The 27,470-nt window shown below is 47.5% G+C and overlaps 1 pseudogene; it reads right to left on the minus strand.

The window, feature by feature from the left end:
* The window catches only part of LOC100400533 (interleukin-17 receptor A-like), a 43,388-nt pseudogene extending 17,273 nt beyond the window's left edge, over positions 1–26,115 (minus strand).
* Between the last annotated feature and the right edge of the window lie 1,355 nt (positions 26,116–27,470).

Consider the following 27,470-nt stretch of genomic DNA (forward strand, 5'->3'; position numbering starts at 1 on the left):
GCCTTGCCTTGCCTTGCCTTGCCTTGCCTTGCCTTGCCTTGCCTTGCCTTGCCTTGCCTTGCCTTGCCTTGCCTTGCCTTGCCTTGCCTTGCCTTGCCTTGCCTTGCCTTGCCTTGCCTTGCCTTGCCTTGCCTTGCCTTGCCTTGCCTTGCCTTGCCTTGCCTTGCCTTGCCTTGCCTTGCCTTGCCTTGCCTTGCCTTGCCTTGCCTTGCCTTGCCTTGCCTTGCCTTGCCTTGCCTTGCCTTGCCTTGCCTTGCCTTGCCTTGCCTTGCCTTGCCTTGCCTTGCCTTGCCTTGCCTTGCCTTGCCTTGCCTTGCCTTGCCTTGCCTTGCCTTGCCTTGCCTTGCCTTGCCTTGCCTTGCCTTGCCTTGCCTTGCCTTGCCTTGCCTTGCCTTGCCTTGCCTTGCCTTGCCTTGCCTTGCCTTGCCTTGCCTTGCCTTGCCTTGCCTTGCCTTGCCTTGCCTTGCCTTGCCTTGCCTTGCCTTGCCTTGCCTTGCCTTGCCTTGCCTTGCCTTGCCTTGCCTTGCCTTGCCTTGCCTTGCCTTGCCTTGCCTTGCCTTGCCTTGCCTTGCCTTGCCTTGCCTTGCCTTGCCTTGCCTTGCCTTGCCTTGCCTTGCCTTGCCTTGCCTTGCCTTGCCTTGCCTTGCCTTGCCTTGCCTTGCCTTGCCTTGCCTTGCCTTGCCTTGCCTTGCCTTGCCTTGCCTTGCCTGGGTTTTTCTTGCCTGGATTTGCCTTACCTTGCCTTGAGTGGATTTGTTTTGCCTGGATTTGCTTTGCCTGGATTTACCCTGCCCTGCCTTGTCTGGATTTGCCATGTCTGGATTTTCAATCCCTAGGCTTTTTTCCGCCTGTGTTTGCATTTCCTGAATTTGCCTTGCCTACCCTTTTCTGGATTTGTTTTGCCTGGATTTGCCTTGAATTGCTCTGTTATGCCTAGGTTCCCTTGCCTAAATTTGCCTTTCCTTGCCTTCCCTTGCCTGGATTTGCCTTGCTTTTCCTTTTCTTTTTGGATTTTTCTTGCTTGGGTTTGCCTTGCCTTGCCTTGCTTTGCCGCATTTGCCTTGCATGCATTTCCTTTGCCTTGCCTTGCCTTGCCTGAATTTTGCTTGCCTAGATTTGCCCTTTCTTGCCTTGCTGGGATTTGCCTTGCCTGGATTTGCCTTGCCTTGCCTTTTCTGGATATCCCTTGCCTGGATTTGTTTTGCCTTTTCTTGTCAGGATTTGTGTTGCCTGGATTTGCCATGCCTTGCCTTGACTCAATTTACCTTGCCTGGAATTGCCTTTTCTGGATTTGCCTTGCCTTGCCTTGCTTTGCTTGGATTTGCCTTGTCTTGCCTTGCCTGGATTGGCATTGCCCGGATTTCCCATGCATGGCATTGCCATGCCTGGATTTTCTTTTGCCTAAATTTGCCTTTCCTTGCCTTGCCTGGATTTGCATGGCTTTTCCTTTACTGAATTTCCCTTGACTAAATTTGCCTTGCCTTGCCTTGCCTTTCCTTGCCTGCACTTGCCTTGTATTGCTTTTTTTGGATATCCCTTGCCTGGATTTGTCTCCCCTTGACTTTCCTGGATTTGCCTTGCTTTGCCTTGCCTGTATCCTCCTTGCCTGGATTGTTTTTCCTTGCCTTGCCTGCATTTGCCTTTCCTGGATTCGTCTTGCCTGGATTTTGCTTTCCTTGCATTGCCTGGATTTCTTTTGCCTGTATTTGCCTTGCCTTTCCATGACTAGATTTGCCTTGTGTGAATTTGCCTTGTCTTTTCTTGCCTGGATTTGCCTTGCCTTGCCTTGCTTGAATTTGCCTTGCCTGGATTTGCCTTGCCTAAATTTGCCCTCCCTGTACTTTTCTTGCTTATATTTGCATTTCCTGGATTTGCCCTGCCTGGGTTTGCCTTGCTTGAATTTGTCTTGTATTGCCTTGCCTGGTTTTGCATGGCCTCACCTTACCAGGATTTGCATTACCTGAATTGGTCTTGCCTTGCCTTTATTTGTCTTGTTTTGCTTTGCTTGAATTTGCCTTGCCTTGCCTTGCCTTGCCTTGCCTGGATTTGCCTTGTTTTGCTGTGCCTAGCCTCGATTTGCATTACCTGGAATTCCCTTGCCTTGCCTTGACTGGATTTTCCTTGTTTTGCCTTGACTGGATTTTCCTTGCCTTGCCTTGCCTGGATTCACCTTTCCTGGATTTGCTTTCCTTGCCTTGCCTTGCCTGATTTTACCTTTCCTGGATTTCCCTTGCATTGCCTTGCCATGTCTGGGTTTCCTTGCCTGAATTTGTCTTGCCTTCCCTTTCCTGAATTTGCATGGCCTTGCCTTAACTGGATTTGCCTTGTTTGGATTTGCCTTGCCTGGATTTGTTTTTTCTGGATTTGCCTTGCCTTGCTTTGCCTTCCCTGGATTGGTCTTTCCTTGCCTTGCCAGGATTTTCCTTGCCTTGCCTAGTCTTGTTTTGCCTTGCTTAGATTTGCTTTACCTTGCCTTGCCTGGATTTGCCTTGCCTTGCTGTGCCTAGCCTCGATTTGCATTGCCTGGATTTCCCTTGCCTTGCCTTGACTGGACTTTCCTTGCCTTGACTGGATTATCCATCCCTGTATTTCACTTGCATTGCCTTGCCAGGTGTGGGTTTCCTTGCCTACATTTGCTTTGTCTTGCCTTTACCGGATTTGCCTGGACTTCGTTTACCTGGATTTCCGTTTCCTGGATTTGCCTTAACTTGCTTTGCTTGGATTTGCCCTGCCTTGCATTTCCTGGATATTTCTTTCCTGGATTTGCCTTTCCTTGCCATGCCAGGATTAGCCTTGCCTGTATTTGCCTTTTGCCTTTCCTGGATTTGCTTTGCCTGGATTTGCCTTTTCTCACTTGATTTACCTGGATTTGCCTTGCCTGGTTTTCCTTGCCTTGACTTGCCTGGATTTGCCTTGCTTACATTCCACTGCCTGGGGTTGCCTTGCCTAAATTTAACTTGCCTTGCCTTGCCCGGATTTGCATGGCCTTGCCTTATTTGCATTGCTGTAGCCTTGATTTGCCTTGCCTTCCGTTTTCTTGATTTGCCTTGCCTGGATTTTCCTTGCTTTGCCTTGCCTTGCTTGGAATTGCCTTGCCTGCATTTGCCTTGCCTTGACTTGTTTTGCCTGGATTTGTAATACCTGAATTTGCCTTACCTTGCCTTTCCTGGATTTGCCTTCTTTTGCGTGTCTTGCCTGGATTTGCCTTGCCTTGCCTTTTCTTTTTTTGCCTGGATTTGCCTTGCCTGGATTTGCCCTCCCTGGACTTTTCGTGCCTGTATTTGCATTGCCTGGATTTGCCTTGCCTTCCCTTTTCTGGATTTGCCTTGCATTGCATTACCCTGCCAGGGTTTGCCTTGACTGAATTTGTCTTGCCTATCCTTGACTGGATTTGCATGGCCTTTTCTTACATGTATTTTTGTTTTCTGGGTTTGCCTAGCCTTGCCTTGCTTGGATTTGCCCTACCTTGCCTTTGCTGGATATTTCTTTCCTGGATTTGCCTTTCCTTGCCTTGCCAGGATTAGCCTTGCCAGGATTTCCACTGCCTTGCCTTTCCTGAATTTGTTTTGTCTAGCCTTGCTTTGCCTGGATTTGCCTTGCATGGTTTAGCCTTGCCTTGACATGCCTGGATTTGTTTTGAGTAACATTGCCCTGCCTGGGGTTTTCTGTCCTGTCTGGGATTGCCCTGCCGACATTTGACTTGCCTTGCCTTGCCTAGATTTGCATGGTTCTGCCTTATTTGGATTGGTCTTCCCTTGATTTGCCTTGCCTTGCATTTCCATAATTTGTTTGCCTGGATTTGCCTTGCCTTGCCTTGCCTTGCCTTGCCTTGCCTTGCCTTGCCTTGCCTTGCCTTGCCTTGCCTTGCCTTGCCTTGCCTTGCCTTGCCTTGCCTTGCCTTGCCTTGCCTTGCCTTGCCTTGCCTTGCCTTGCCTTGCCTTGCCTTGCCTTGCCTTGCCTTGCCTTGCCTTGCCTTGCCTTGCCTTGCCTTGCCTTGCCTTGCCTTGCCTTGCCTTGCCTTGCCTTGCCTTGCCTTGCCTTGCCCTGCCCTGCCCTGCCCTGCCCTGCCCTGCCCTGCCCTGCCCTGCCCTGCCCTGCCCTGCCCTGCCCTGCCCTGCCCTGCCCTGCCCTGCCCTGCCCTGCCCTGCCCTGCCCTGCCCTGCCCTGCCCTGCCCTGCCCTGCCCTGCCCTGCCCTGCCCTGCCCTGCCCTGCCCTGCCCTGCCTTGCCTTGCCTGAATTTGCCTTCCCTGAATTTGCCTTGCTTTGCCTTCCTTGTTTGGATTTCCCTTGCTTGGTTTTGCCTTGCTTTGCTGCATTTGCCTTGCGTGCATTTCCTTTGCCTTGTTTTGCCTTGCCTGGATTTACCTTATCTTGCCTTGCATGGATTTGACTTGCCTGGATTTGCCCTCTCCGGTCTTTTACTGCCTGTATTTGCATTGCCTGGATTTGCCTTGCTTTCCCTACTCTGGATTTGCCTTGCATTGCCTTGCCCTGCCTAGGTTTGCCTTGACTGAATTAGTCTGTCCTTGCCTTGACTGGATTTGCATGACCTTGCCTTACCTGGATTTGCCTTGCCTTGCCTTGCCAGGATTTGCCTTGCCTGAATTTGCCTTGCCTTGCCTTTCCTGGATTTGTGTTGTCTAAATTTGCCTTGTTTTGCCTAGCCTTGCCTGTATTTGTTTGCCTGAATTTGCCTTTTCTTGCCTTGCCTCTATTTGCCTTCCTTTGCCTTGCCATGCCTGAATTTGTCTTGCCTGGATTTACCTTACCTTGCCTTGCCTGTATTTGCCTTGCCTGGATTTTCTTTTCCTGGATTTCCCTTGCCCTGACTTGTCTGGATTTATCATGCCTTTATTTTCCCTCCCTTGCTTTTTCTAGCCTGGGTTTGGCTTGCCTGCATTTGCCTTGCCTTGATTTTCCTTGCTTTGCCTTGCCTTGCCTGGATTTGCTTTTCCTTGCTTTGTCTTGCCTGCATTTGTGATGCCTGGATTTGCCTTTACTTGCTTTTTCTGTATTTGCCTTGTCTTGCGTGCCTTGCCTGGATTTACCTTTTCTGGATATACCTTGCCTTGCCTTTCTTTGCCTGGATTTGCATTGCCTTGCCTTGCTTGGATTTGCGTTGACTTGGCTTGTCTTTTCTGAATTTGCCTTGCTTGGATTTGCCTTGCCTTGTCTTGCCTGGTTTCGCCTTGCCTGGATTTCTTTTGCCTTGCCTTGCCTGGATTTGCATTGCCTGGATTTGCCTTTCCCTTCCTTGACTTGCGTGGATTTCTTTTGCCTGTATTTGCCTTGCTTTTTTTGCCTGGATTTGCCTTGTCTTTCCCTGCCTGGATTTGCCTTGCCTTGCCTTGCCTGGATTTGCCTTGCCTGGATTTGTTCTCCCTGTTCTTTTATTGCCTGTATTTGCATTGCGTGGATTCGCCTTGCCTTCCATTTTCTAATTTTGGCATGCCTGGATTTGCCTTGCAATGCCTTCCCTGCCTGGGTTTACCTTGCTTGAATTTGTCTTGCATTGCCTTGCCTGGTTTTGCATGAACTCGCCCTACCTTGACTTGCATTACCTCAATTTGCCTTGCCTTGCAATGCCTGGATTTGCCTTGCCTTGCCTGAATTTGCCTTGAATTACATTGCCCTGCCTGGGGTTGCCTTGCCTAAATTTGACTTGCCTTGCCTTCCCTGGATTTGCATGGCCATGCCTTATTTGGATTGGTCTTCTGTTAATTTTTCTTGCCTTGCATTTTCTTTATTTGTCTTGCCTAAATTTGCCTTGCCTTGCCTTGCCTTAATTCGCCTTGCCTTTATTTTCCTTACCTGGATTTTTCATGCTTTGGGTTGCCTTGCCTGGATTTGTTTTTCCTTGCCTTGCCTTGCCTTGCCTTGCCTGGATTTGTGATGCCTGGATTTGCCTTCCCATGTTTTTCCTGGATTTGCCTTTTCTTGTGTGCCTTTCCTGGATTTATTTTTCCTGGATTTGCCTTGGCTTGCCTTGCCTTGCCTTTCTTTGCCTGGGTTTTCCTTGCATTGCCTTGCCTGGATTTGCCATGCCTGAATTTGCCTTTCCTTTCCTTGCCTTGCCTGGATTTGTGGTGCCTGGATTTGCCTTCCTTTGCCTTTCCTGGATTTGCCTTCTCTTGCGTGCCTTGCCTGGATTTACCTTTTTTGGATTTGTCTTGCCTAGCTTTGCCTTTACTTTCTTTGTTTAAATTTGCCTTGCCTTACCTTGCCTGGATTTGCCTTGCCTGTATTTTCCTTGCATTGCCTTGCCTGGATTTTCCTTGCCTGGTTTTCCCTTGCCTGAGTTTGCCTTTCCTTGCCTTTTCTGTATTTGCCTTTTCTTGCCTTGACTGGATTTGACTTGCCTTTTCTGGATTTCTTTGACTTGCTTTGCCTTTATTTGTATTGCCTGGATTTGCCCTCCCTGAACTTTTGATGCCTGTATTTGCATAACCTGGATTTGCCTTGCCTTTCTTTTTCTGGATTTGGCTTGCCTGGATTTGCCTTGCATTGCCTTGCCCTGCCTGGGTTTACCTTGGCTGAATTTGACTTGCCTTGCTTTGCCCGGATTTGCATGGCCTTGCCTTACCTGGATTTGCATTTCCTGGATTTGCCTAGCCTGGATTTGCCTTTCCTTTCCTTGTGTTCCCTGGATTTGCCATGCCTTGGCTTCCCTGGATTTGCCTTGCCTGGATTTACCTTGCCTCGCCTTGCCTGGATTTGCCTTGCTTGGTGATGCCTTGCCTTGACTTGCCTAGATTTTCCTTGCCTTGCCTTGCTTTGTCTGGTTTTACCTTGCCTGGATTTACCTTGCTTCTTCTTCCCTGTATTGGTCTTTCCTGAATTTCCCTTGCACAGCCTTTCCATGTCTGGGTTTTTTTTGCCTAAATTTGCCTTTCCTTGCCATGCCTGGATTTGATTGGCCTTCTCTTACCTGGATATTTTTTGCCTTGCCTTGCCTGAATTTGCGATGCATTGCCTTTCCTCGATATCTCTTTTCTGGGTTTTTCTTGCATTGCCTTGCCTGGATTTGCCTTGTCTTGCCTTGCCTAAATTTGTCTTGCCTGGATTTGCCTTGCGTTGCCTTGCCTGGATTTGCCTTGCCTGGGTTTTTCTTGTCTTGCCTTGCCTGAATTTGCCTTGCCTGAGTTTGCCTTGCCTTGCCTTGCCTGCATTTGCCTTGCCTGGATTTGCATTGCCTCAATTTGCCTTGCCTTTCCTATTCTAAATTTGCCTTGCACTGCCTTGCCCTGCCTCGGTTTCCCTTGATTGATTTTGCCCTGCCTTGCCTTGACTGGATTTCCATGGCCTTGCCTTGCCTAGATTTGTGTTGCCTGGATTTGCCTTGTTTTGCCTAGCCTTGCCTGGATTTGCTATGCCTGAATTAGCCTTTTCTTGTCCTGCCTCTATTTGCCTTCTCTTACCTTCTGTGCCTCGATTTGCCTTGCCTGGATTTGCCTTACCTTGCGTTGCCTGTATTTGCCTTGCATGGATTTGCCTTACCTTGCGTTGCCTGTATTTTCCTTGCCTGAATTTGCTTTGCCTGGATTTCCCTTGCCCTGCCATGTCTGAATTTGCCATGCCTTTATTTTCCCTCTTATGCCTTTTCTTTTCTGTGTTTGCATTGCCTGGATTTGCCTTGCCTTTTCTTTTCTGGATTTGTTTTGCCTTGATTTTCCTTGCCATCGTCTTGCCATGCCTGGGTTCCCTTGCCTAAATTTGTTTTGCCTTGCCTCGCCTGGATTTGCATGTCCATTACTTACCTGGATTTGCCTTGCCTGGATTTGCCTTGCATTGACTTGCCTAGACTTGCCTTGCCTGAATTTATCTTGCCTTGCCTTGCTATGCCTGGATTTGCCTTGCGTGGTTTTGCCTTGCCTTGGCTTGCCTGGATTTGCCTTGCATGGATTTGCTTTGCCTTGCCTTTCCTTTCCTGATGTTGCCTTTCCTGGATTTCTCTTGCTTTGCCTTGCCATGTCTGGGTTTACCTTGCCTAAATTTGCCTTGCCTTGCCTTGCCTAGATTTGTATGGCCTTTCCTTATGTTTATTCCCATTTCCTGGGTTTGCCTTGCCTTGCCTTGCTTGGATTTGCCCTGCCTTGCCTTTCCTGGATATTTCTTTTCTGGATTTTCCTTTTTTTTTTGCCTTGCCAATATTAGCCTTGCCTGGATTTGCCTTGTCTTGCCTTGCCTTTCCCGGATTTGCCTTGCCTGAATTTATCTTGTCTTGCCTTGCTATGCCTGGATTTGCCTTGCGTGGTTTTGCCTTGCCTTGACTTGCCTGGCTTTGGCTTGATTTACATTGTCCTGCCTGGGGTTGCCTTGCCTAAATTTGACTTGCCTTGTTTTGCCTGGATGTGCATGACTCTGCCTTATGTGGATTGTTCTTGTCTTGATTTGCCTTACCTTGTCTTGCCTTGCCTGGATTTGACTTGCCTGCATTTTTCTTGCCTGGATTTGCCTTTTCTTCCCTCTCCTTGCCAGGATTTGTGATGCCTGAATTTCCCTTACCTTGCTTTTCCTAAATTTGCCTTCCCTTGCATGCCTTGTCTGGATTTACCTTTCCTGGATTTGCCTTGCCTTGCCTCTCTTTGGCTTAATTTGCCTTGCCTTGCCTTGCCTTGCCTCACCTTGCCTGGATTTGCCTTCCTTGGTTATGCCTTGCCTTGACTTGCCTGGATTTTCCTTGGCTTGCCGTGCTTTGTCTGGTTTTACCTTGCCTAAATTTTCGTGGCTTTTTCTTGACTGGGTTGGTCTTGCCTGAATTTCCCTTGCATGGCCTTGCCATGCTTGGGTTGTTTTTTACCTAAATTTGCCTTTTCTTGCCAAGCCTGGATTTGCATGGCCTTCCCTTACCTCGATTTCTCTTCCCTTGCCTTGCCTGAATTTGCCTTGCATTGCCTTTCCTGGATATTCCTTGCCTGGGTTTGTCTTGCATTGCCTTGCTTTGATTTGACTTGCCTTACCTTGCCTAGATTTGTTTTTCCTTGCCTTGCCTGGATTTGCCTTGCCTGGATTTGCCTTGCCTTCCTTGCCTGGATTTGCCTAGCCTGGATTTGCCTAGCCTGGCCTTGACTGGATTTGCCTTGCCTGGACTTGCCTAGTCTTGCCTTGCCTGGATTTGCCTTGCCTGGATTTGTCTTGCCTTGCCTTGCCTCGATTTGCCTTGCCTGGATTTGCCCTGCCTGGTCTTTTCTTGCCTTTATTTGCATTGCCTGGATTTTCCTTGCCTTCCCTATTCTGGATTTGCCTTGCATTGCCTTCCCTGCCTCGGTTTGCCTTGACTGAATTTGTTTTGCCTTGCCTTGACTGGATATGCCTGGCCTTGCCTTACTTAAATTTGCCTTACCTGGATTTGCCTTGCCTTGTCTTGCCGGGATTTGCCTTTTTTGAATTTGCCTTGCCTGGATTTGTCTTGCCTTGCCTTGCCTTACCTGGATTTGTGTTGCCTGGATTTGCCTTGTTTTGCCTAGCCTTGCCTGGATTTGCTATGCCTGAATTTGCCTTTTCTTGCCTTGCCTCTATTTGCCTTCCCTTGTCTTGCAGTGCCTGGATTTGCCTTGCCTGGATTTGCCTTACCTTGGCTTGCCTGGATTTGCCTTGCCTGAATTTGCTTTGCCTGGATTTCCCTTGCCCTGCATTGTCTGGATTTGCTGTGGCTTTATTTTCCCTCCCTTGCCTTTTTGAGCTTGTGTTTGCATTGCTTGGATTTGCCTTGCTTTCCCTCTTCTGGATTTGTTTTGCCTTGATTTTCCTTGCATCGCCTTGCTATACCTGGGTTCCCTTGCCTAAATTTGTTTTGCCTTGCCTTGCCTGGATTTGCATGTCCTTTTCTTACCTGGATTTGCCTTGCCTGGATTTGTCTTGCCTTGACTTGCCTGGACTTGCCTTGCATGAATTTGCCTTGCCTTGCCTTGCCTTTCCCCGATTTGCCTTTCCTGGATTTGCCTTGCCTTGCCTTGCTTTGCCTGGATTTGCCTTGCTTGGTTCTGCCTTGACTTGACTTACCTGGCTTTGGCATTAGTTACATTGCCCTGCCTGGGGTTTCCTTGCCTAAATTTGACTTGACTTGCCTTGCCTAGATTTGCATGACCTTGCCTTATTTGGATTGTTCTTGCCTTGCTTTGCCTTGCCTTGCCTTGCCTGGATTTGACTTGCCTTGCCAGGATTTGTAATGCCTGAATTTACCTTCCCTTGCCTTTCCTGGATTTAACTTCACTTGCATGCCTTGCCTGGATTTACGTTTCCTGGATTTGCCTTGCCTTGCCTTGTTTTGCCTTTCCTTTCTTTTGCTGAATTTGCTTTGCCCTGACTTGCCTCGATTTGCCTCGGCTAAATTTGCCGTGTTTTGCCTTCCCTTGTTTGTATTTGCCTTGCTTGGTTTTGCCTTGCCTTGCCTTGCTTTTCCGCATTTGCCTTGTGTGCATTTTCTTTGCCTTGCCTTGCCTGAATTTGCCTTGCCTGGATTTGTTTTGTCTTGCCTTGCTGTGATTTGTTTTGCCTGGATTTGCCTTGCCTTGCCTTTCCCGCATATCCCTTACCTGGATTTGTCTTGCCTTGCCTTGCCAGGATTTCCGTTGCCTGAATTTGCCATGCCTTGCCTTGACTGAATTTGCCTTTTCTGAATTTTCCCTGCCTGGATTTGTCTTGCCTTGCCTTGCCTGGATTTGCCTTGCCTTGCCAGGATTTTCCTTGCCTGGATTTTTCTTGCCTAGCCTTGCCTGGATTTGCCTTGCCTTGCTTGCTTTGTCTGGTTTTACCTTGCCTGTATTTGCCTTTCCTAGGTTTGCCCTCCCTTGTCTTTTCTTGCCTGTACTTGCATTGCCTGGATTTGCCTTGCCTTCCCTATCCTGGATTTGCCTTGCATTGCCTTGCCCTGCCTTGGTTTGCTTTGACTGAATTTGTCTTGCCTTGCCTTGACTGGATTTGCATGGCCTTGCCTTACCTGGATTTGCCTTACCTGGATTTGCCTTGCCTTGATTTGCCTTGCCTTGCCTGGATTTGTGTTGTCTGGATTTGTCTGGTTTTGCCTAGCGTTGCCTGGATTTGCTAAGCCTGAATTTGTCTTCCCTTGCTTTTCCTTGCCTGAATTTGTCTTGCCTGAATTTTCCTTACCACGCCTTGTCTGTATTTGCCTTGCCTGGATTTCCCTTGCCCTGCCTTGTCTGGATTTGTCGTGCCTTCTTTTCCCTCCCTTGCCTTTTCTTTTGCCTGTGTTTTCTTTGCCTGGATTTGCCTTGCCTTCCCTCTTCTGGATTTGTTTCGCCCTGATTTGCCTTGCATTGCCTTGCCATACCTGCGTTCCCTTGCCTAAAATTGTCTTGCCTTGCCTTGCCTGGATTTGCATGTCCTTTCCTTACCTGAATTTGCCTTGCATTGCCTTGCCTTGCCTTTCCTGGATTTGCCTTTCCTTGCTTTTTCTGGAAATCCCTTACCTGGATTTGCCTTGCCTTGCCTTGCCAGGATTTGCCTTGCCCGGATTTGCCTTGCCTGGATTTGCCTTGCCTGGATATGCCTTGCCTAGATTTTTCTTGCCTTGACTTGCCTGGATTTGTCTTGACTGAATTTGCCTTGCCTTGCCTGAATTTGCATGGCTGTGCCTTATTTGGATTGGTCTTGCCTTGGCTTGCCTTGCTTTCCTTTTGCTTGATTTGCCTTGCCTGGATTTGCCTTGCCTGGATTTGCCTTGACTTACATTCTTCGGCCAGGGGTTGCCTTACCTATATTTGACTTGCCTTGCCTGTATTTGCATGGCCGTTCCTTATTTGGATTGGTCTTGCATTGATTTGTTTTGTCTTGCGTTTCCTTGATTTGCCTTGCCTGGATTTGCTTTGTCTTGCCTTGCCTGGATTTGGCTTGCCTGTATTTGCCTTGCCTGGATTTTCCTTGCTTTGTCTTGCCTTGCCTGTATTTGTGATGCCTGTATTTGCCTTCTCTTCCCTTTCCTGTATTTGCCTTGTCTTGCGTGCCTTGCCTGAATTTAATTTTCCTGGATTTGTTTTGCCTTGACTTGCCTTGCCTTGCCTTTTCATTCTTTGTCTGCAATTGCCTTGCCTTGCCTTGCCTGGATTTTCCTTGTCTGGTTTTCTTTTGCTTGAGTTTGCCTTGCCTTGCCTTGTCTGTATTTGCCTTTCCTGGATTTGCCTTTTCTTGTCTTGCCTGGATTTGACTTGCCTTTCCTGAATTTGCTTTGCCTTGCCTTGCCTGGATTTGCCTTGCCTGGATTTGCCCTCCCTGTATTTTTTTTTTGCCGGTATTTGCATAACCTGAATTCACCTTGCCTTTTTTTTCTGGATTTGGCTTGCCAGTATTTGCCTTGCATTGCCTTGCCCTGCCTGGGTTTACTTTGACTGAATTTGTTTTGCCTTGCTTTGCCTGAATTTACATGGCCTTGCCTTACCTGGATTTGCCTTGCCTTGCCTGGATTCACATTGCCTGGATTTGCCTTGCCTGAATTTGCCTTGACTTTTCTTGTGTTCCCTAAATTTTCCTTGGCTTGGCTTGCCTGGATTTGCCTTGCCTGGATTTGCCTTGCTTGGTTATGACTTGCCTTGACTTGCCTGGATTTGCCTTGCCTTGCCGTGCTTTGTCTGGTTTTACCTTGCCTGGATTTACCTTTCTTTTCCTTGCCTGGATTTGCCTTTCCTGAATTTCTCTTGCATGGCCTTGCCATGCCTGTATTTTTTTGCCTAAATTTGCCTTTCCTTGCCATGCCTGGATTTGCATGGCCTTCCCTTACCTGAATTTCCCTTGCCTTGCCTTGCCTGAATTTGGCTTGCATTGCCTTCCCTGGATATCCATTGCCTGGGTTTGCCTTGCATTGACTTGCCTGGATATGACTTGCCTTGCCTTGCCTAGATTTGCCTTGCCCAGATTTGTTTTGTTTTGCCTTGCCTGGATTTGCCTTGCCTGAATTTGCCTTGTCTTGCCTGAATTTGCCTTGTCTTGCCTGGATTTGCCTTGTCTTGCCTTGCCTGGATTTGCCTTGCCTGGCCTTGCCTGGATTTGCCTTGCCTGGCCTTGCCTGGGTTTGCCTTGCCTGGTCTTGCCTGGATTTGCCTTGCCTGGATATTCCCTGCCTGGTCTTTTCTTGCCTGTATTTTCATTGCCTGGATTTGCCTTTCCTGGTTTTGCCTTGCCTTGACTTGCCTGGATTTTCCTTGCCTTGCCTTGCTTTGTCTGGTTTTACCTTGACTGAATTTGCCTTCCTTCTTCTTGCCTGGATTGGTCTTGCCAGAATTTCCCTCATGGACTTGCCATGCCTGGGTTTCTTTTGGCCTAAATTTTTCTTTCCTTGCCATGCCTGGATTTGCATGGCCTTCCCTTAACTGGATTTCCCTTGCCTTGCCTTGCCAGAATTTGCCTTGCATTGCCTTTCCTGGATATCCATTGCCTGAGTTTGCCTTGCATTGCCTTGCTTGGATATGACTTGCTTTGCCTTCCCTAGATTTGCCTTGCCTGAATTTGCCCTGTCTTGCCTTGCCTGGATTTGCTTTGCTTTTATTTGCCTTGCCTTGCCTTGCCTGAATTTTCCTTGCCTGGATTTGCCTTGTCTTGCCTTTCCTGGATTTGCCTTGCCTGGCCTTGCCTGGATTTGCCTTGCCTGGATTTTCCCTGCCTGGTCTTTTCTTGCATGTATTTGCATTGCCTGAATTTACCTTTCCTGGTTTTGCCTTGCCTTGCCTTGCCTGGATTTCCCTTGCCTTGCCCTGCTTTGTCTGGTTTCACCTTGTCTGCATCTGCCTTGCTTCTTCTTACCTGGATTGGTCTTGCCTGAATTTCCCTTGCAAGGCCTTGCCATGCCTGGAATATTTTTTGCCTAAATTTTCCTTTTCTTGCCATGCCTGGATTTGCATGGCCTTCCCTTACCTGGATTTCCCTTGCCTTGCCTTGTCTTGCCTGAATTTGCCTTGCATTGCCTTTCCTGGATATACCTTACCTGGGTTTGCCTTGCATTGCCTTGCCTAGATTTGTCTTGCCCAGAATTGTTTTGCCTTGACTTGCCTGAATTTGCATTGCCTGGATTTGTCTTGCCTTGCCTCGTCTTGCTTCGATTTGCCTTGTTTTGCCTAGCCTTGCCTGGATTTGCCTTGCCTTGCCTGGATTTGCCTTGCCTGGATTTGCCTTGCCTTGCCTTGCCTTGCCTTGCCTTGCCTTGCCTTGCCTTGCCTTTTTTGGAAACTCCTTGCCTGGATTTGCCTTGCCTTGCCTTCGCTGGATATCCCATGCCTAAATTTGTCTTGGCTTGCCTCGCCAGGATTTCATTGCCTGAATTTGCCATGTTTTGCCTTGACTGGATTTGCCTTGCCTGAATTTGTCTTGCCTTGCCATGATTTGCCATGCCTGGATTTATTTGGCCTCGTTTTTTCTGTATTTGACTTGCCTTGTTTTGCCTTTCTTTGACTTGCATGGATTTGCCTTGCCTTGCCTTGCTTTGTCTGGTTTTACCTTGCCTGGATTTTTTTTTTTTGGCCTGGATTTGCCCTTTCTGGTCTTTTCTTGCCTGTATTTGCATTGCGTGGATTCACCTTGCCTTCCCTATTTTGGATTTGCTTTTTTGAATTTGCGTTGCCTGGATTTGCATTGCCTTGCCTTGCCTTGCCTGGATTTGGGTTGTCTGGATTTTCCTTGTTTTGCCTAGCCTTGCCTGGATTTGTTTGCTTGAATTCGCCTTTTCTTGCCTTGCCTCTATTTGCCTTCCCTTGCCTTGCCGTGCCTTAATTTGTCTTGCCTGGATTTGCATTATCTGGCCTTGCCTGTTTTTGCCTTGTCTGGATTTGCTTTGCCTGGATTTCCCTTGCCCTGCCTTGTCTGAATTTGCCGTGCTTTTATTTTTTCTCCCTTGCCTTTGCTTGCCTGTGTTTACATTGCCTAAATTTTCCTTGCCTTCCTTTTCTTGATTTGTTTTGCCTTGATTTTTCTTGCATCACCTTGCAATGCCTGGGTTCCTTTGCCTAAATTTGTTTTGCCTTGCCTTGCCTGGATTTGCATGTTCTTTTCTTACCTGGATTTGCCTCGCCTAGCCTTGCCTGTATTTGCCTTTTATTGCCTTTTCTGGAAATTTCTTGCCTGGATTTGCCTTGCCTTGCCTTGACTTGCCTTTCCTGAATTTGCCTTGCCTTGTTTTGCCTGGATTTGCTTGCCTTTCCTTGCCTTGCCTGATTTTGCCTTTCCTGGATTTCCCTTACATTGCCTTGCCATGTCTGGGTTTCCTTGCCTAAATTTGGCTTGCCTTGCATTGCCTGGATTTGCATGGCCTTCTTTTACCTGGATTTCCGTTTCCTGGATTTGCCTTGCCTTGCCTTGCTTGGATTTGCTCTGCCTTGCTTTTTCTGGAAATCCCTTTCCTGGGTTTGTCTTTCCTTGACTTGCCAGGATTAACCTTGCCTGGATTTGCCTTGCCTGAAATTGCCTTGCCTTGCCTTGCTTGCTTTGCTTGGATTTATTGCCTGGTTTTGCCTTGCCTTACATTCCCCTGCCTGGGATTGCCTTGCCTATATTTGACTTGCCTTGCCTTGCCTGGATTTCCATGGTCTTGCCCTATTTTCATTGGTCTTGCATTGATTTGTTTTGCCTTGCGTTTCCTTGATTTGCCTTGCCTAGATTTGCCATGTCTTGCGTTGCCTGGATTTGGCTTGCCTGCATTTGCCTTACCTGGATTTTTCTTGCTTTGCCTTGTCTTGCCTGAATTTGTCTTTTTTGCCTTGCCTTGGCTGGATTTGTGATGCCTGGATTTGCCTTCCCTTGCCTTTCCTGTATTTGCCTTTTCTTGCATGCCTTGCCTCTATTTACCTTTTCTGGATTTTCCTCCCTTGCCTTTCTTTGCATGGATTTGCCTTGCCTTGTGTTGCCTGGATTTGCCTTGATTTGCCTTGCCTTGTCTAAATTTGCCTTGCTTGGATTTGCCTTGCCTTGCCTTGCCTGGATTCGCCTTGCCTTGCCTTGCCTGGATTTGCCTTGCCTAAATTTCTTTTGACTGGTCTTGCCTGGATTTGCCTTGCCCTGCCTTGCCTTGCCTGGATTTGCCTTGTCTGGATTTTGCTTGCCTTTTCTTGCCTTGTCTGGATTTTTTTCGCCTGTATTTGCATTGCTTTCCTTGGCTGGAATTGCCTTGTGATTCCCTGCCTGGATTTGCCTTGCCTTGCCTTGCCTGGATTTGCGTTACCTTGCCTTGACTGGATTTGCCCTTCCTGTCCTTTTTTGCCTGTATTTGCATTGCGTGGATTTGCCTTGCCTTCCCTTTTCTGGATTTGGCTTGCCTGGATTTGCCTTGCATTGCCTTGCCCTGCCTGGGTTTACCTTGCCTGAATTTGTCTTGCATTGCCTTGCCTGGTTTTGCATGGCATCGCCTCACCTTGATTTGCTTTACCTGGATTTTTCTTGCCTTGTTTTGCTTGGATTTGCCTTGCCTGGATTTGCCTTGACTTACATTGCCCTGCCTGGGGTAGCCTTGCCTAAATTTGACTTGCCTTGCCTTCCCTGTATTTGCATGGCCGTGCCTTATTTGGATTGGTTTTGCTTTGATTTGCCTTGCCTTGCGTTTCTTTGATTTGTCTTGCTTGGATATGCCTTGCCTTGCCTGGATTTGCCTTGCCTTGCCTGAATTTGTCTTGCCTGCATTTGCCTTGCCTGGATTTTTCTTGCTTTGCTGTGCCTTGCCTGGATTTGCTTTCCTTGCCTGGATTTGTGATGCCTGGATTTGCCTTCCCTTGTATTTCCTGGATTTGCCTTCCCTTGCGTGCCTTGTCTGGATTTATATTTTTTGGATTTGCCTTGACGTGCCTTGCCTTGCCTTTCATTTCCTGGATTTTCCTTGCATTGCCTTGCCTGGATTTGCCTTTTGTTGCCTTGCCTGGATTTTCCTGGCCTTGACTTGCCTGGCCTGGATTTGCCTTGCCTGGATTTTTCTTTCTTTGCCTTGCCTTTTCTGGATTTGCCTTGCCTGGACTAGCCTTTCCTTGCCTTGGCTTGCCTGGGTTTGTGAAGCCTGGATTTGCCTTCTCCTGCCTTTCCTGGATTTGCCTTCCCTTGCGTATCTTCCTTGGATTTACCTTTCCTGGATTTGCCTTGCCTTGACTTTCCCTTACTTTTTTTGTCTGATTTTCCTTGCCTGGATTTGCCTTTCCTGAATTTCCCTTGCATGGCCTTGCCATGCCTGGGTTTCTTTTGCCTAAATTTTCCTTTCCTTGCCATGCCAGGATTTTCATGGCCTTCCCTTATTTGGATTTCCCTTGCCTAGATTTGCCTTGCCTTGCATGAATTTGCCTTGCATTGCCTTTCCTGAATATCCCTTGCCTGGGTTTGCCTTGCGTTGCCTTCCTTTGATTTGACTTGCCTTGCCTTGCCCAGATTTGCCTTGCCAAGATTTGTTTTGCTTTGCCTTGCATGGATTGGTCTTGCCTGGGTTTGCCTTGCCTTGCTTTGGCTAAATTTGCCTTGCCTGGATTTGCCCTACTGGTCTTTTCTTGCCTGGATTTGCATTGCCTGGATTTGCTTTGTCTTTCCTATTCTGGATTTGCCTTGCATTGTCTTGCCCTGCCTCAGTTTGCCTTGACTGAATTTGTCTTGCCTTGCCTTGATGGGATTTGCATGGCCTTGCCTTACCTGGATTTGCCTTGCCTTGCCTTACCGGGATTTGCCTTGCCTTACTGTGCCTTGCCTAAATTTGTGTTGTCTGGATTTGCCTTGTTTTGCCTAGGCTTGCCTGGATTTGTTTGCCTGAATTTGCTTTTTCTTGCCTTGCCTCTATTTTCCTTCCCTTGCCTTGCCATGCTTGGGTTTGTATTGCCTGGATTTGCCTTATTTTGCCTTGCCTGTATTTGCCTTGCCTGGATTTGCTTTGCCTGGATTTCTCTTGTCCTGCCTTGTCTGGATTTGCCATGCCTTTATTTGTACTCCCTTGCCTTTTCTTGCCTGTGTTTGCATTGCCTGGATTTGCCTTGCCTTCCCTTTTCTGGATTATTTTTGCCTTGATTTGCATTGCATCACCTTGCCATGCCTGGATTCCCTTGCCTAAATTTGTTTTGCCTTGCCTTGCCTGGATTTGCATGTTCTTTTCTTACCTGGATTTGCCTTGCCTGGATTTGCCTTTTCTTGCTTTTTCTGGAAATCCCTTACCTGGATTTGCCTTGCCTTGCCTTGCCTTGCCTTGGCAGTTTTTGCCTTGCCTTGGCAGTTTTTGCCTTGCCTTGATTTGCCTTGCCTTGACTTGCCTGGTGTTGTTTTGCCTAAATTTGCCTTGCCTTGCCTTGCCTTGCCTGGATTTGCATTGCCTGGATTTGCTTGCCTTGCCTTGCCTTGCCTAATTTTGCTTTTTCTGATTTCCCTTGCATTGCCTTGCCTTGCCTGGATTTGCATGGCCTTTTCTTACCTGGATTTCCGTTTCCTGGATTTGCCTTGCCTTGCCTTGCTTAGATTTGCCCTGCCTTGCTTTTTTTGGATATTCCTTTCCTGGATTTGTCTTTTCTTGCCTTGCTAGCATTAGCCTTGCCTGAATTTGCCTTGCCTTGATTTCTCTACCTGCATTTACCTTTCCTGGTTTTGCCTTGCCTTGACTTGCCTGGATTTGCCTTTCCTGGATTTGCCTTGACTTACATTTTCCTGCCTGAGGTTGCCTTGACTACATTTGACTTGCCTTGCCTTGCCTGGATTTGCATGGCCTTGCCTTATTTGCATTGGTCTAGCGTTGATTTGTTTTGCCTTGCGTTTCCTTGCCTTGCCTTGCCTTGCCTGGATTTGTTTTTTCTTGTCTTGCCTGGATTTGGCTTGCCTGCAATTGCCTTGTCTGGATTTTCCTTGCTTTGTCTTGCCTTGCCTGGATTTGCCTTGCCTGGATTTCTTTTTCCTTGCCTTGTTTTTCCTGGATTTGTGATGCCTGGATTTGCCTTCCCTTGCCTTGCCTTACCTGGATTTGCCTTGATTTGCCTTGCCTTTTCTGGATTTGCCTTGCTTTTCCTTGCCTGGATTCGCCTTGCCTGGATTTCTTTTTCCTTGCCTTGCCTGGATTTGCCTTGCTTTGCCTGGATTTGCCTTGCTTTGCCTGGATTTGCCTTGCCTGGATTTTCCTTGATTTTTCTTGCCATGCCTGGATTGGTTTTGCCTGGATTTGCCTTGCTTTTTATGCGTGGATTTGCCTTGTCTTTTCCTGCCTGTATTTGCCTTGCCTTGCCTTGCCTGGATTTGCCTTGCCTGGATTTCTCCTCCCTGTCCTTCTTGTGCCTGTATTTGCATTGCGTGGATTTGCCTTGCCTTCCCTTTTCTGGGTTTGGCGTGCCTGGATTTGCCTTGCATTGCCTTGCTCTGCCTGTGTTTACCTTGCCTGAATTTGCCTTGCATTGCCTTGCCTTGTTTTGCATGGCCTCACCTTACCTTGATTTGCATTACGTGGATTTGCCTGGCCTTGACATGCCTGAATTTGCCTTGCCTTTACTTTCCTTGCCTTGCCTGGATTAACTTTGCCTTGTTTTGCTTGGATTTGCCTTGCCTGGATTTGCCTTGACTTACATTGCCCTGTCTGGGGTAGCCTTGCCTAAATTTGACTTGTCTTGCCTTCCCTGTATTTGAATGGTCGTGCCTTATTTGGATTGGTCTTCCCTTGATTTGCCTTGCCTTGCGTTTTATTGATTTGTCTTGCCTGGATTTGCCTTGCCTTGCCTTGACTTGCCTGGATTTGCCTTGCCTGCATTTGCCTTGCCTGGATTGTGATGCCTGGATTTGCCTTTCCCTGCCTTTCCTGAATTTGCCTTTTTTTTCGTGCCTTGCCTGGATTTATTTTTGGGGGATTTACCTTGCCTTGCCTTTTTTTTGCCTGAATTTGCCTTGCCTTACCTTGCCTGGATTTTCCTTGCCTAAATTTTCCTTGCATTGCCTTGCCTGGAATTTGTTGGCCTGGATTTTCCTTGCCTGGTTTTCCCTTGCCTGAGTTTGCCTTGCCTTGTCTTTCCTGGATTTGCCTTTCCTGGATTTGCCTTGCCTGGATTTGCTTTGCCTGAATTTGCCTTTCCTTGCATTGCCTTGCCTTGTGTGCCTGGATTTGCTTTCCATTTCCTTTCCTAGATTTGCCTCCCCTTGCGTGCCTTGCCTGAATTTATTTTTCCTGGATTTGTTTTGGTTGACTTGCCTTGCTTGCCTTTTCTTTCTTTTCCTGTATTTGCCTTGCCTGTATTTGCCTTGCCTGGATTTTTCTTGCATTGCCTTGCCTGGATTTGCCTTGCCTGGTTTTCCCTTGCCTGAATTTGCCTTGCCTTGCTTGTCTGTATTTGCCTTTCCTGGATTTGCCTTTTCTTGCCTTGCCTGTATTTGCCTTGCCTTGCCTTGCCTTGCCTGGATTTGCCTTGCCTGGATTTGCCCTTTCTGTCCTTTCCTTGCCTGTATTTGCGTAACCTAGATTTGCCTTGTTTTACTTTTTCTGGATTTGGCTTGCCTGGATTTACCTTGCATTGCCTTTCCCTGCCTTGGTTTACCTTGACTGAATTTGTCTTTCCTTTGTTTGCCTGGATTTGCATGGCCTTGCCTTTCCTAAATTTGCCTTGCCTGGATTTGCATTCCCTGGATTTGCCTTGCCAGGATTTGCCTTGCCAGAATTTACCTTGCCTTTTTTTGCATTCCCTGAATTTGCGTTGCCTTGCCTTGCCTGGATTTGTCTTGCCTCGCCTTGCCTAAATTTGCCTTGCTTGGTTATGCCTTGCCTTTACTTGCCTGGATTTGCCTTGCCTTTCCTTGCTTTGTCTTGTTTTACCTTGCCTGGATTTGCCTTGCCTTGCCTGGATTTCTGTTGTCTGGATTTGCCTTGTTTTGTTTAGCCTTGCTTGCATTTGCTTTGCCTGAATTTGACTTTTCTTGCCTTGCCTCTATTTGCCTTCCCTTGCTTTGCCATGCCTAGATTTGTCTTGCCTGGATTTACCTTACCTTGTTTTGCCTGTATTTGCTTTGCATGGATTGTCCTTGCCCTGCCATGTCTGGATTTACCATGCCTTCATTTTTCCTCCCTTGCTATTTCTTACCTGTTTGCATTCCCTGGATTTGCCTTGCCTTCCTTTTTTTGGATTTGTTTTGCCTTGATGTGCCTTGCATTGACTTGCCATGCCTGGGTTCCCTTGCCTAAATTTGCCTTTTCTTTCCTTTTCTGGATTTGCATGTTCTTTCCTTAATTGGATTTGCCTTGCCTGGGTTTGCCTTGCCTTGCCTTGCCTGAATTTGCCTTTCCTTGCCTTTTCTGGAAATTCCTTGCCTGGATTTGCCATGCCTTGCCTTGCCTTGCCTTGCCAGGATTTGCCTTGCCTGGATTTGCCTTGCCTTGCCTTGCCTTGCCTTGCCTTGCCTTGCCTGAATATTTCTTGCCTAGATTTTCCTTGTCTTGACTTGCCTGGATTTGGCTTGCCTGAATTTGCCTTGCCTTGCCATGATTTGCCTTTCCTGGATTTGCCTTGCCTGGATATTCTTTGCTTTGCCTTGCCTTGCCTGGATTTGCCTTGCCTGGATTTTCCTTGCTTTGGATTTGCCTTTCTTTGCCTTTCCTGTATCTGCCAGGATTTGCCAGGCCGTGCATATTTTGAATTTGTCTTGCCTTGATTTGCATTGCCTTTTGTTTGCTTGATTTGCTTTGCCTCGATTTGAATTTCTTTGCCTTGCCTGGATTTGCTTTCCTGGATTTGTCTTGCCTGGATTTTCCTTGCTTTGACTTGCCTTGCCTGGATTTTCCTTGCTTTGCCTTGCCTTGCCTGGATTTGCTTTGCCTGAATTTGTGATGCCTGGATTTGCCTTTCCTTGCCTTTCCTGTATTTGCCTTGTCTTGCGTGCCACGCCTAGATTTACCTATCCTGGATTTGCCTTGCCTAGCCTTGCCTTGCCTTTCTTTGCCTGGATTTGCCTTGTTTTGCCTTGCCTGGATTTTCCTTGATTTTCCTTGCCTTTTCTAGATTTGCCCCCCTTGAATTTGCCTTGCCTTGCCTTGTTTTGCCACATTTGCCTTGCGTGCATTTTCTTTTTCTTGCCTTGCCTTTCATAGATATCCCTTGCCTGGATTTGTCTTGCCTTGCCTTGCCATGCCAGGATTTCCGTTGTCTGGATTTGCCTTGCCTTGCCTTAACTGGATTTAACTAGCCTGGATTTGCCTTGCTTTGCCTTGCCTGGATTTGCTTGCCTTGCCTTGCTTGATTTTGTTTTGCCTGAATTTTCCTTGATTGCCTTGTTATGTCTGGGCTTCCTTTGCCTAAATTTGCCTTGCCTTGCCTTGCCTGGATTTGCATGGCCTTCGCTTACCTGTATTTTCGTTTCCTGGGTTTGCCTTGCCTTGCCTTGCTTGGATTTGCCCTGCCTTGCCTTTCGTGGATATTCCTTTTCTGGATTTGTTTTTCCTTGCCTTACCAGCATGAACCTTGCCTGGATTTACCGTGCCTTGCCTAGTTTTTCCCGGATTTGCTTTGCCTGAATTTGCCTTGCCCTGCCTGGGGTTGCCTTGCCTAAATTTGTCTTGCCTTGCCTGCCTGGATTTGCATGACCCTGTTTTATTTGGATTGGTCTTGCCTTGATTTGCCTTGTCTTGCGTTTTCTTGATTTGCCTTGCCTTGCTTGCTTTGCCTGAATTTGCCTTGCCTGCATTTTCCTTGCTTTGCCTTGTCTTGCCTGGATTTGCCTTTTTTTGCGTGCCTTGCCTGGATTTACCTTTCCTGGATTTGCCTTGCCTTGCCTTTCTTTGCCTGGATTTGCCGTACCTTGACTTGCCAGGATGTGCATTGACTTACATTGCCCTGCCTGTGGTTGCTTGCCCTGCCTGGAGTTGCCTTGCCTAAATTTGACTTGCCTTGCCTTGCCTGGATTTGCATGGTCCTGCCTTATTTGGATTGGTTTTGCCTTGCGTTTCTTTGATTTGTTTTGCCTGGATTTGCCAAGGCTTGCCTTGTCTGGATTTGCCTTGGCTGCATTCGCCTTGCATGGATTTGCCTTTCCTTTCCATGCCTTGCCTTGCCTGGATTTGCCTTGCCTTGCCTTGCCTTGCCTTGCCTTGCCTTGCCTTGCCTTGCCTTGCCTTGCCTTGCCTTGCCTTGCCTTGCCTTGCCTTGCCTTGCCCTGCCTTGCCCTGCCTTGCCCTGCCTTGCCCTGCCTTGCCCTGCCTTGCCCTGCCTTGCCCTGCCTTGCCCTGCCCTGCCCTGCCCTGCCCTGCCTTGCCTTGCCATTTGCCTTCCCTTGCCTTTCCTGGATTTGTTTTCCCTTGCATGCCTTCCCTGGATTTACCTTGCCTGCATTTGCCTTGCCTTGCCTTGCCTTTTTTTCTTTGGCTGAATTTGCCTTTCCTTGCCTTGCCTCGATTTTCTTTGCCTGGATTTGCTTAGTTTTGTTTTCCCTTGTTTTGATTTGCGTTGTTTGATGTTGTCTTGCCTTGCCTTTCTTTGCCAAATTTGCCTTGGGTGTATTTGCTTTGCCTTGCCTTGCCTGAATTTCTCTTGCCTGAATTTGCCTTGTCTTGCCTTGCTGGGATTTGCCTTGCCTGGATTTGTCTCTCCTTGCCTTTCTTTTATATCCCTTGTCTGGATTTGCCTTGCCTTGCCTTGCCTTGCCAAGATTTGTGTTGCCTGGATTTTTTATGCTTTGCCTTCACTGGATTTACCTTGCCTGGAATTGCCATTTCTAAATTTGCCTTGATGGATTTGCCTTGCATGGCCTTGCTTTGCCTGGATTTGCCTTGCCTTTCCTTGTCTGGATTGGTCTTGCCTAGATTTCCCTTGCATAGCCTTTCAATGCCTGGGTTTCTATTGTCTAAATTTGCCTTTCCTTGTCTTGCCCGGATTTGCATGGCCTTTCCTTCAATGGATTTCCCGTGACTGGATTTGCCTTGCCTTGCCTTGCCTGAACTTGCTTTGCACTGCATTTCCTGGATATCCCTTTCTTTGGCTTGCCTTTCCTGGATTTCTTTTGCCTTTATTTGCCTTGCCTTACCTTTCCTGGATTTTCCTCGTGTTGATTTGCCTTGTCTTATTTTGCCTGGATTTGCCTATCCTTGCATTTCCTGGATTTGCCTTGCTTGGAATTGCGTTGCCTTGCCTTACGTGGATTGGCCCGCCCTGTTTTTTTCTTGACGGTATTTTCATTGCCTGGATTTGCTTGCCTTCCGTTTTCTGGATTTGGTTTGCCTTGATTTGCCTTGAATTACCTTGCCCTGCATGAATTTACCTTGCATATATTTGCCTTGCCTTGCCTTGCCTAGATTTGCCTTGCCTTGCCTTGCCTGGATTTGCCTTGACTTGCCTTGCCCGAATTTGCCTTGCTTGTAATTCCCTTGTATTGCCTTGCCATGTCTGGGTTTTCTTGCCTAAATTTACCTTGCCTTGCCTTGTCTGGATTTTTATGGCCTTCCCTTACATGGATTTCACTTTCCTGGATTTGACTTGCCTTGACTTCCTTGAATTTGCTCTGCCTTGCCTTTCCTGGATATCCCTTTCCTGGATTTGTCTTTCCTTGACTTACCAGGATTAGCCTTGCCTGGATTTGTTTTTCCTTGCCTTTCCTGGATTTGCCCTGGCTGTATTTGCCTTGCTTGGATTTTTCTTGCTTTTCTTGCTTTGTCTGTATTTACCTGGCCTGGTTTTGCCTTGCCTTGACTTGCCTGGATAGGCCTTGAATGGATCTGGCTTGACATACATTCCCCTGCCTGGGTTTGCCTTGCCTAAATTTTACTTGCCTTGCCTCGCCTGGATTTGCATGGCCTTGCTGTATTTGCATTGGTCTTGCCTTGATTTGCTTTGCCTTACGTTTCCTTGATTTGCCTAGCCTGGATTTGCCTTGTCTTGCCTTACCTGCATTTGCCTTGCCTGGATTTTCCTTGCTTTGCCTTGTTTTTCCTGGATTTGCCTTGCCTGGATTTTCCTTGCTTTGCCTTGTTTTTCCTGGATTCGCCTTTCCTTTTCTTGCCTTGTCTGGATTTGTGATGCCTGGATTTGCCTTCCTTTGCCTTTCTTGGATTTGCATTGCCTTGCCTTGCTTTTCTTTGCCTGGATTTGCCTTGCCTTGACTTCCCTGGATTTGCCTTACCTGTATTTGCCGTGCTTTGCCTTCCCTTGTCTGGATTTGCCTTGCTTGGATTTGGCTTGCCTTGCATTGGTTTATTGCATTTGCCTTGCCTGCATTTCCTTTTACTTACCTTGCTTTTCCTGGATATCCCTTGCCTGGATTTGTCTTGCCTTCCCCAGCCAGGATTTGCATTACCTGGATTTGCCTTACCTTGTCTTGACTGGATTTACCTTGGCTAGATTTGCCTTGCCTTGCCTTGCCTGGATTTGACTTGCCTTGCCTTGAGTTGCCTAAATTGGCCTTGCCTGAATTTTTCTTGCATGATTTTGCCATGCCTGGGTTTCGTTTGCCCAAATTTGCCTCTCCTTGCCTTTCCTGGATTTGCATAGCTTTCCCTTACCTGGATTTTCCTTGCCTGGATTTGGTTTGCCTTGCCTTGACTGGATTTGCCTTTTCTTGCCTTTCCTGGATTCCCCTTGCTTGATTTATTTTGCCTTGCCTGGATTTTCCTTGCCTGGTCTTGCTTTGCCTTGGTTTGCCTTGTGTTGCCTTGCATTGCCTGGATTTGTCTTGTCTGGATTTGCCTTGACCCTCATTACCGTGCCTGCAGTTGCCTTGCCTAAATTTGACTTGCCTTGCCTTGCCTGGATTTGCATGGCCATGCCTTATTTGAATTGGTCTTGCCTTGATTTTCCTTGCCTTCCGTTTTCTTGATTTGCCTTGCCTGGATTTGCCTTCCCTTGCCTTGCCTGGATTTCTTTTGCATTGTCTTGCTATGTATGGGTTTCTTTTGCCTAAATTTGTTTTGCTTTCTTTTACCTGGATTTCCGTTTCCTGAAATTGCCTTGACTTGTTTTGCTTGGATTTGACCTGCCTGCCTTTCCTGGATATCCCTTTTTTGAATTTGCCTTTTCTTGCCTTGCCAGGGTTAGCCTTGCCTTGATTTGCCTTGCCTTGTTCTTTACGAATTTGACTTGCCTGGATTTGCCTTACCTGGTTTTGCGTTGCCTTGAGTTGCCTGGATTTGCCTGGCCTGGATTTGCCTTGACTTACATTGCCCTGCCTGCAGTTGCCTTATCTAAATTTGACTTGCCTTACCTTGCCTGGATTTGCATGTCCGAGCCTTATTTGGATTGGTCTTGCCTTGATTTGCCTTACCTTTTCTTTCCTTGATTTGCCTTAGCTGGATTTGCCTTGCCTTGCCTTGTCCGCATTTGCATTGCCTGGAATTTTTTTGCTTTGCCTTGCCTTGCCTGGATTTGCCTCTCATTGCCTTGTCTTGCCTGGATTTGTGATTTCTGAATTTACCTTCTAGTGCCTTTCCTAAATTTGCCTTCCCTTGCGTGCCTTGCCTGGATTTACCTTACCTGGATTTGCCTTGCCTTGTTTTGCCTTGTCTTTCTTTGCCTGAATTTTCCCTGCCTATCCTTGTCTTGCCTAAATTGGCCTTGCCTGGATTTCCCTTGCATGGCCTTGGTATGCCTCGGTTTCTTTTTCCTAAATTTGCCTTTCCTTGACTTGCCTGGATTTGCATGGCCTTCCCTTACCTGGATTTTTTTTTTGCCTGAATTAGCCTTGCCTTCATTTGCCTTGCCTTGCCTTGCCTGGATTTGTTTTGCCTTACCTTGCCTGGATTTGCCTTGCCTTGATTTGCCTGGATTTGACTTGCTGGATTTTCCTTGCATTGCCTTGCCTGGATTTGCCTTGCCTGGTTTTCCCTTGACTTAGTTTGCCTTGTTTGCCTTTCCTGAATTTGCCTTTCCTGGATTTGCCTTTTCTTGCCTTGCCTGGATTTGTCTTGCCTTGCCTTGCTGTTTTTCTCCTTTGGCTGAATTTGCCTTGCCTTGCCTTGCCTCGATTTGCCTTGCCTGGATTTGCCTTGCTTTGCCTTCCCTTGTTTGGAATTGCCTTGTTTTGTTTTGCCTTGCCTTGCCTTGCTTTGCCACATTCATTTTGCGTGCATTTCTTTTGCCTTGCCTTGCCTTGCCTTGCCTGAATTTGCCTTGCCTGGATTTGTCTTGTCTTGCCTTGCTGGGATTTGCTTTACCTGGATTTGTCTTGCCTTACCATTCCTGAATATCCCTTGCCTGGATTTGTCCTGGCTTTCCTTGCCAGAATTTGCATTGCCTGAGTTTCCCTTGCATGGCATTGCCATGTCTAAACCCTTTTGTCTAAATTTGCCTGGATTAGCATGGCCTTTCCTTACCTGAATTTTTCTTTCCTGGATTTGCCTTGCCTTGCCATGCCTGAACTTGCCTTGCATTGCCTTTCCTGGATATCCCTTTCCGTGATTTGCCTTTCCTTGCCTTGCCTGGATTTGCCTTACTTGATTTGTTTTACTTTGCCTTGCCTGGATTTTTCTTGCCTTGCCTTGCCTGGATTTGCCTTGCCTAGATTTTTTTTGCCTTGCCTTGCCTGGAATTGCCTTGCCTTGCCTTGCATTGCCTTGGTTTGCCTTGCCTTGTTTTTC

Source organism: Callithrix jacchus, chromosome 7, assembly GCF_049354715.1.
Source record: "Callithrix jacchus isolate 240 chromosome 7, calJac240_pri, whole genome shotgun sequence".
NCBI classification, from domain to species: domain Eukaryota; kingdom Metazoa; phylum Chordata; class Mammalia; order Primates; family Cebidae; genus Callithrix; species Callithrix jacchus.